Raw genomic sequence first — 9,558 nt, 5'->3', positions numbered from 1 at the left:
AATTTACTGGGTGGATGAATTAATAAAGGAAACACAATTATCATACAAAATAGGTAGAAAATGCCATCTCTGTAACCTGAACAGAATTTTCCTTCTCTTTTTTGTCCTGAACAGCAAGAATAATTGGAAGTAGCACAGCAGTAACTGAAAGAAATAATAAAGGCCCAACAGAATTCAATAAAGCAGATGCACATTGTTGGCTTCAGGCTGACCAGGGAAATCAGAAGTTGTGTTTGAGTTTTGTACAGGATATGATGGCAGTCTCTGGGGCTTTGTTTACCAACTTGGCTTTGGTGGAAAGTTTTTGTCTTACTCTTTGTAATGTACGTAATATAACCCATTCATCAAAAGTGTAAAGAGAAAACCAGCAAACTTACTAACCATGATTCTAATTCTTTTAGGTCATTTGTAAATTTGAGGAAATTAAATACATTGTTATCAATATGGGCAAGAATTGCATATAAACAAGGGCACAGGGCAAGCTAGAAACACTTGACCATATACGCTTCTGCATGTCAGAGCTGGAAGCTTGGAGGTCTCCCTGAGGTGCCAGTCTCAATACTCCCCGCTGGTTCTGAACCAGTTGAGTCAAAGAGAAGATAAACATATCAGATTTAGACTGACGAAAGTAGCCTCACCCTGAAGCAAAATTGGCATCTTCATACTTAGCCTCCTAGCCACAGGTAGGATCAGCTGGGCAAGCAGCCCTTCCCCAAGAAACAACCACCTGCCTCGCAGAGCAGAAGGAAGAGAAAGCTCACAGGTCACAAAATGGGAAGGAAGGGTGGGCCACGTGGGAACACCAGTCTGAATACCTTAACTCTAGCTGATAAGGGATTGTAGACTAATGGAGGCTAAACTATTGCCAAACCATCCATCACTAATTAGTTAGCAAGAGGCAGGAGGACCAGAAATTTTACTGTAGCAGAATGCCCTGGCATTCTACTGCTGCTTAACAAACCATTCTCAAACCAGTGACCATCCAGATAGAGTACAGTTTTTTTCTCACAGTTCTGTTTAGCTGGATGGTTCTCACTCAGGGTCTTTCATACAATTATAGTCAGAGATGGTGGCTAGCTCTGGAGTCTTCTGAAGACTTCTTCACTTGTGCCTGGCATGTGGGCTGGGATGACTGGTGTACCTGGGCCTCTCGTCTCCCATTGGCCTCCCTACTTTTCTAGCTTGGGCTTCCTCACAGCATGAAAGACTTAGACTAATTAGACTTTTTTTTTTTTTTTTTTTTTTTAATGTGGCAGCTGACTTCCCCCATAGCTAATTTTTCTAGAGGCCCAGATGAAAGCTACAAGGTTTCTTATAAGCTGGCTTTGTAAGTCCCAGAACATGATTTCTACTACATTCTATTGGTCAAGCAAGTCACTAAAATTAGCTCAGACTCAAGCGGTGGAGAATTAGACTCCACTAGTAAGTGACAGGAATAGCAAAAAACTTATAGCCGTCTTTAATTTACTTAACAGAAATGCCTTCATGAAAACGTAAGGACAGGGGTAAGCAACTAACAATGATTGAAATACTATATGTTAGGGACACATCGCATTATCATGTTCATTCTCACAAAAGCCCACAAGGTGAAGTGTCATTTTCCCCATTTTACAGGTGAAGAATCTGAGAACCAGAGGTTAAGTGACTTGCTGGTCAATAGGTGGTAGAGAAAAACAAAAAACAAAAACACTGTTATGTCTGATTCCAAAGCCTTTGTTATTTTTGCTATATTACACTATTATTTATCTATTATAAATCTCTCATTATATAGAAGAGAAACTTGCACCCCCTTAAATGCTTGTGAACTAGCAGACTTTGAAAATGGTAACTTTTATGACAGTTTCACTGGTTAAATATTTGCTCTGGTCCAATATTTCATAAGTTAATTTTGAGCAAAATCCATACTCTACGATGTGGAGTTCCCTATTAGGTGGGAAACGATGCTTTCAACCAGGACCTCATCAAGGGAGCTTTCCTGGAACCCAGAAGGAGAACCTATCACCTATCAGATTGTTGGAGGATGAGATTTCTTAGAAGCCCCTCTCACTTCATGCTCCCAGATTTTCCACTTAGAATGCTATGGCACTCTTGCTCCATCCTAGAATCAAATCCAAGCCCTTATGTTAAATAAAACTCTTCATTAATGCTTGTCAACTCTATATCACCCACTTTTAGTGGGTATTACACATTATATGTATCTCCTTTACACATTATATGTATCTCCTTTAAAAATCCTGAAATAGGCTGGGCGTGGTGGCTTATGCCTGTAATCCCAGCACTTTGGGAGGCCGAGGCTGGCAGATCACAAGGTCAGGAGATCGAGACCATCCTGGCCAATATGGTGAAACCCCATCTCTCCTAAAAATACAAAAATTAGCTGGGTGTGGTGGCACATGCCTGTAATTCCAGCTACTCGGGAGGCTGAGGCACGAGAATTGCTCGAACCCAGGAGGCAGAGGTTGCAGTGAGCTGAGGTCATGCCACTATACTCCAGCCTGGTGACAGAGCGAGACTCCATCTCAAAAAAGAAAAAAAAATCCTGAAATAGAAATCATACTACTGACGCACCAAGCTCAAAGACAACCATGAAGGATAAATCATGAAGAAGAAGCAAGAGGAGGGTATTTATAATAAAACAAAATACATTTTAATAAACCAATGCTGGAACATACCTATATTAGAAGAGATACATTACTAGTGGGTCCCAAATCATGATGAAGAACTGAAAAATTGTTTTTTGATGGATTACAGTCCAATATATTTGTAAAATATAACAAAACTGCTATAGTAGAATGCAATGGCTACAAAGATTACTCTTACTTTCTGTAGGTAACTGGCAGGGGACGGGTAACAGTTTGTAGACCTGTTTTGGTCTTGGATCCTACTTTGAGTAGCAATGCATCAGATCAATTAATGTTCATAGTAACCCTACCAGGTAAGTGTTATTTGGACTCTCCATATGATAGATGAGGAGACTGGGGCACTGAGAGATTAAATAACTTGCCTAAAGCTCAGATTCAGACTCAGGCATTTTGACACATGGCTAATGCTGGACTTCATAAACATACCTGTTACAGATGCAAAGTAAGATTTGGTATTCTTGAGGTGTGCACAGTCTACTGGAAGAAACAAACAGAAAAATAATAGGTTAATAATTTTGAATTTTGACAAAATGTTTGTCATCAAGTAAAAATTCAGAAGCAAGGCCATCAATCCACTGAAATCTCCCAAGGCTCCAAAATCCCCCTCCAGGCAGCTTTTCAAGAATTCTCTCATTTTACCTCAATATGAATGCACAAATCTTTGAAACATTCAAATCTCCAGCTCTTCCTCTGACTCTCAGTGAACCCAAGTTTTGAAAAGGCCTGGGGAATGGGATAAATGATGCTCTTCATTCTCAAGTTTAGCATCTTTTTGAGAAAGAGTTGTGCCCTTTGTGAAGGAGTGTGGAGGAGATATGAGAAATTAATTGGCACATCTGTTCTCGTGTCTGTTCATAAGCATCCTGTGATCATAAACAACTCATTTAGGGGCATCGTCAGTCTCTCCCCAAGAGGTACCACCCCCATAACATTTGTGGACTGCACACTCTGGCAAGTGAATCACCTTTTAGAATGAGTGACTGTTGACTCACCACTTCGGAGAGCTTCCTATTGAGCCAGAATTTGCCCTAAAGCCTTGGAAAGAGAACAAAACAACTTTTGAAGGAAATGAATACCATTCCTTTGTCAACTGTGAGACTGTTACAGCCAAAAATGGGCTTCACTTCCCGTGAACAACAGTACCCAAGTTTCTGCAGGCTGCTGAGGCTTCGACCTACCGCGCTGGATAGGCAGCTTCCTGAATCTTTCCAGCAGGGCCACTCAGGGGACATTTATTGAGCACTTGCACTGTACAAAATAATTTACATATACTATTTCATTTTATTCTGAAAACAAATATAATATGAGGTAGATGTTATCATGATTTCTATTTTACAATTGATTTAAACTGAGGCACATAGTGGTTACGAACTTTTCAAAAGTCAGAGAGCTGGAAGGTAGAAGAGCCAAAGTATTTGACTCCAAAGTGCTTGCTCACAAATGTCAAGCCTTAATGAGCATTAGACTCCAGGAAGGGGCCTCAAGAATCCAAGGAAGAGCTGGGCACAGTGGTTCACGCCTGTAATCCCAGCACTTTGGGAGGTTGAGGCGGGCGGATCACGAGGTCAGGAGATCGAGACCATCCTGGCTAACAAGGTGAAACCCCGTGTCTACTAAAAAAATTAGCCGGGCGTGGTGGCGGGTGCCTGTAGTCCCAGCTACTTGGGAGGCTGAGGCAGGAGAATGGCGTGAACCCAGGAGGTGGAGCTTGCAGTCAGCTGAGATGGTGCCACTGCACTCCAACCTGGGCGACAGAGCGAGACTCCATCTCAAAAAATAATAATAAAAAAAAAAAAGAATCCAAAGGAGCATTCTCCTATATTTCCTGAACGATTGTTTTGGCCTTGGTCCCTACACTACAATGCACAAATACGATGCAAAGCGTACGGCATCACATGTGGTCCAAGGTCCTTGGACTTTCATCATCCTGCGATGGGGATTCAGTGTCTCCTTACAGAGTTTGGGGAAGGAGCCAAGAAATACTGTATGAAAAGCACCTCACTTAAGCCTGGTCTGTGGCAGATACTCAATGTACTGAGTATTCATCCATCGTCTCCCACAACACTCATAAAAAACACAAGGAATGTGTAGTTGCACAAAGGAGATAGACACACATTCTATGAGCACAGTACTGAGGGAGGAAACAACGTAAAAAGTAGAGTTTTTGAGGGATACTTACAGATACCAATAAGATATTGAGCATCTACTGTGTGCCAGATATATATATGTATATATAGTGTGTGTATTATATACATAAATAGAATATATTGTTATAATTGTAATAACAAATTATACATAGTATACATGATAATATTTATTATGTATATATACTTATTTTATGTATAATTATATTATGTATCATATATACAATAAAATATTATATATGTAATATATGTACAATAATATGTATATATGCATAATATATCATATATACAATAATAGATTATTATATATGCAATATATAACTGTTACATATTATATACATATTATATGTTATATGATCATTAAATATTATACTACATAATGTAACACATGTAATTACATATAATATATGATATATAATATATAATACATAATTATTTAATGTGTTGTGCACTATAATATATAATATATTATATAATATAAATTACATGTTATATGTAATATATAATCTAAATTACATATATTAAGATATGTATTTCACATAAAATGATATATTAATGAATAATGATATAATATAAAATATAATATTGCATATATTATATAGTATCATATAGTATATATCACATATAATATGTATATACACTATACAATATATTACATGTAATATGTATACATACTATATAATGTATTACATATAATAAGTATACATACTATAAAATGTATTACATATAATGTGTATGTATACTATATATTATAGATTACATATACATGCAATAGATAAACAAAATTGCATATATAATACATATTATTGTATCTATACTATACAGTATATATCATACATATATACATATCATATATAATATAACTGTATAATATATACATTTGTATATATGTATATACAAATGCATAAAAATGTATATATACACGTATAATATAAATGTATAATATATAATAAATATATAACATATAAATATATATTCATATATAATATAGTATATATGATTTTGTATATGCAAATATATAATGTGTCATACATATTTACATATCATATGTAATATATAATATACAGTATGCATACATATATGTGCAATATATGATATAAAGTATAGATACATATTATATGTGTGATATATACTATATAGTATATATACTATATATACTGTAGAGTATGTACAATATGTTATATATGTAATTTTATACAATATATAATTATGTAATATATATTTTTACATATATTATGTTATAATATATCATATATTGTTACATATATAATTTAGTATATATTATATTCTGTTATGTATAATATATAATTATATATCAATAATCATATAATCATTATATATCAATTATACAATCATGCATATATAGTATCATAACATATAATACAATAATGTGTTGTTATAGTATATACTAATAAAGGTTATATATGGAAGATATATTATATATTAATCCACCTATACTGTACATATATAGTGTATATGTCACATATATGTAGAATATGTTATATACTATTACATATAACATATAACATTATATATTTATATATTATCATAGCATATAACATTATATACTAATATATATTACCATAACATATAACATATATGTAATATTAAATATTATAACATATATTATTATATATGATATATTACATATAATAGAATGTTATATATGTAATAATATATATTGTGTATGTAATATATAGACTATACATAATATATTACATATATAGATTATACATCATATATTACATATATTATATATCATATAGATTATATGTAATATTATTACATATAATCTTTATTATGTATTATATTATTATATGTTATTATATATTATTATATGTAATTATATATTATTATATTATTATTATATGTAATAATCTTTATTATATAACATACATAATAATCTATTACAAATAATGCATTATATAATCTATTATATATATTAACATACTCTCTTAAAGTCTCAGCATGGGTATTCTCCACATGTGATACCAAAGAAACTGAAACAGAGAGTTTAGGAAACTTGCCTAAGGAATGAAATCTAGTATTTCTCAAAAATCACCTTTCAGTTAAAGGATGGTCTTGTTTATGTTGAATGTACAATGTGATAGCTGAATTGTATAAAAATAGGTTTGGTATTACCTTGAAGTTTGTTTCAAAATGCCTATAATTTCATGCCCTTTAGGTACATTTTATTTTGTCTAGACCTCTTGATATATAATGACAAAAGTAGAATTCAAGTATTTCTGTGTTACTTCTGGAAAACAGGCTTGAGAGAGAAGGTGACAGCTGAGCATATCTGTGAATGCAACAGCCAAGGTGTTGACAATGGATGAAATGCATCATGAACCTGGTGCGTCAACAAGGTGGATTAGGGTGCAAGCTGAAAATGTAGGTTTAGTGGAAGGATGAGGGGCTCCACCCTTCCAATTGGTTTCCCCCAGTCTTGCCATGAATGCCTCACTGAACTTGCCCAGTTTTGGTCAACCCCAAACTTAAAGTACGGATGCCTCCAGCACAGCAATACCCAAGCTTAATCAACATGTTTGATCTGGTTGAAATCCAGAAATTGAATGAAGTGAAAGTTCTGGTGCATTCAGTTATAGTTGAGATTTTTGTGCCATCAGATATGTTTGCTATTCAACTCATGGCCATGTTTCTACTTGGCAGCAATTTAAGACATTCAGCAAAGCCAAATATGAGGCTTGGTCTATTACTAGGTTGGACTGCCTGCAGAAATATGATTCACAGCCATGGAAAATGATGACTGGATTTGGTAAAACAGTTTTTTCTTGTTTTACTTATCACTTAATAAACCAAAAGTTAACAGAAAGAACTCTTGGGACCGCTTCCCATTGTATGTGTGAGAGCCTGGATGTGAACCTAAGTCTTTGCAACTCTAATGCCTATGTTCATTTTACAAAGTTACACTCTTCTCTAACAATATATGTCAGAACTGAGTTACGACAAGTGAGTAGACATTTTCCAGATGGGTTATGAGACAAAGGGCATTTTAAACAGAGACAACAGCATAAGCACAATGCCTTGCATTATGGCAGAAGGACCAAGATGAGGTCAAGTTGCACAGATAATGTAAGGGAAGACTTTCCATAAGAAGTGTCTGAATGCATTGAAATACGTGACTCGTCATTCATTACTTTGGTAATTCAACAATTATTTATTGAGTGCCATTACATGTCAGGTAACATGTTACAAAACTGGAATTGGAAATTACTCAAATCCTTTGTCAAAATATCACTGCATAGGCTGGGCTCAGTGGCTCGTGCTTGTAATCCCAGCACTTTGGGAGGCCAAGGCAGGTGGATCACTTGAGGTCAGGAGTTCGAAAGTAGTCTGGTCAACATGGTGAAACCCCGTCTCTCCTAAAAATACAAAAATTAACCAGGTGCAGTGGCACGTGCCTGTAATTCCAGCTACTTGGGAGGCAGGAGAATCGCTTGGACCTGGGAGGCGGAGGTTGCAGTGAGCCGAGATTGTGCCACTGTACTCCGGCCTGGGTGACAGAGCGAGACACCATCCCCCCCCCAAAAAAAAAAAAGAAAAGAAAAAAAAAAATCACTGCTTATATCTAGAACTTCCTCTCCTCCTCTAAAACAAACAAGTCTGTACAATTTTGTCTCATTGGCAAAACTAGCAGCTAAAGTCCCTTTAGCTGGCTTTTGAGTGAAATAAACTATGAATATTTATAATAGAGTAAGAGGCAAGCATAAGAGAAAGTAAAGATAAGCAGAGAAAAATGACAATATCTTTAGGCTGGGGAGGACCTTGCCTGTCATATGGTTCAACCTGTTTATTCTGCTGAGTTCCAGAGTGAAGGGACTTGCCCAAGCTCTCTTCATTCCCTGTATTGGTTCCTTTCTTCTCATACTCCCTGCCAGCGTCTGCCTTCAGTGTCTCATCATGTTTCACTTGGATTGTTATGGTAGCCTTCAAACAAATCTCTCTGCTTTTACGCAGCAGCACTGAGATAATTCAGAAAAGCAACTTCTTGATTTTACTTTGCTCCTCAAAGCCGTTCAATATCTTCATGTTGTCTCAGGCTGTGCTTCCCAAACTGTGGTAAGTGACCAGGTCCCAGACAGTACCCAAGCCATAAGCTAAACATAACATCACTTTAGAATGCTAATTTTACTTGATGGCTAGTAACTAAAAACATCATTTTACATGAAAACAAGTGAATATATTATAGCCAAGATGAAAAATTTGGAAGAGCTGAAATATTTCAAGGAACTTTTTTTTAATTTGTACCAGTTGGTATCAGAACCCTTGTGTATTAGTCCATACTCATATTGCTATAAAGAAATGCCTGAGACTGGGTAATTTACAAGAAAAGAGGTTTAATTGGCTTATAGTTCTGCAGGCTGCACTGGAAGCATGGTGGCATCTGCTTCCAGGAGGCCTCAGGGAGATTTTCATCATGGCAGAAGGCAAAGAGGGAGCAGGCACTTCACATGGCAAAAGCAGGAGCAAGAGAGAGGGAAGGGGGAGGTGCCACACACTTTGACACCACCAGATCTCATGAGAATTCACTCACCATCCTGAGGACAGTACCAAGGGGACAGTACTAAAACATTCATGAGAAATTGTCCCCATGATCCAATCACCTCCCACCAGGCTCCACCTCCAATATTGGAGATCACAGCTCAACATGAGATTTGCAGGAGGAACACAGATCTAAGCATATCACCTTAGCAGCACAAGTTTGCTCTTTCCGCCATAAGAGTGTTTCAGTGGGAAAGTTTATAATGTCT

The sequence above is a fragment of the Piliocolobus tephrosceles genome, chromosome 1 (genome assembly GCF_002776525.5).
Source record: "Piliocolobus tephrosceles isolate RC106 chromosome 1, ASM277652v3, whole genome shotgun sequence".
NCBI lineage: Eukaryota > Metazoa > Chordata > Mammalia > Primates > Cercopithecidae > Piliocolobus > Piliocolobus tephrosceles.
Note: the sequence above shows the minus strand (reverse complement) of the source record.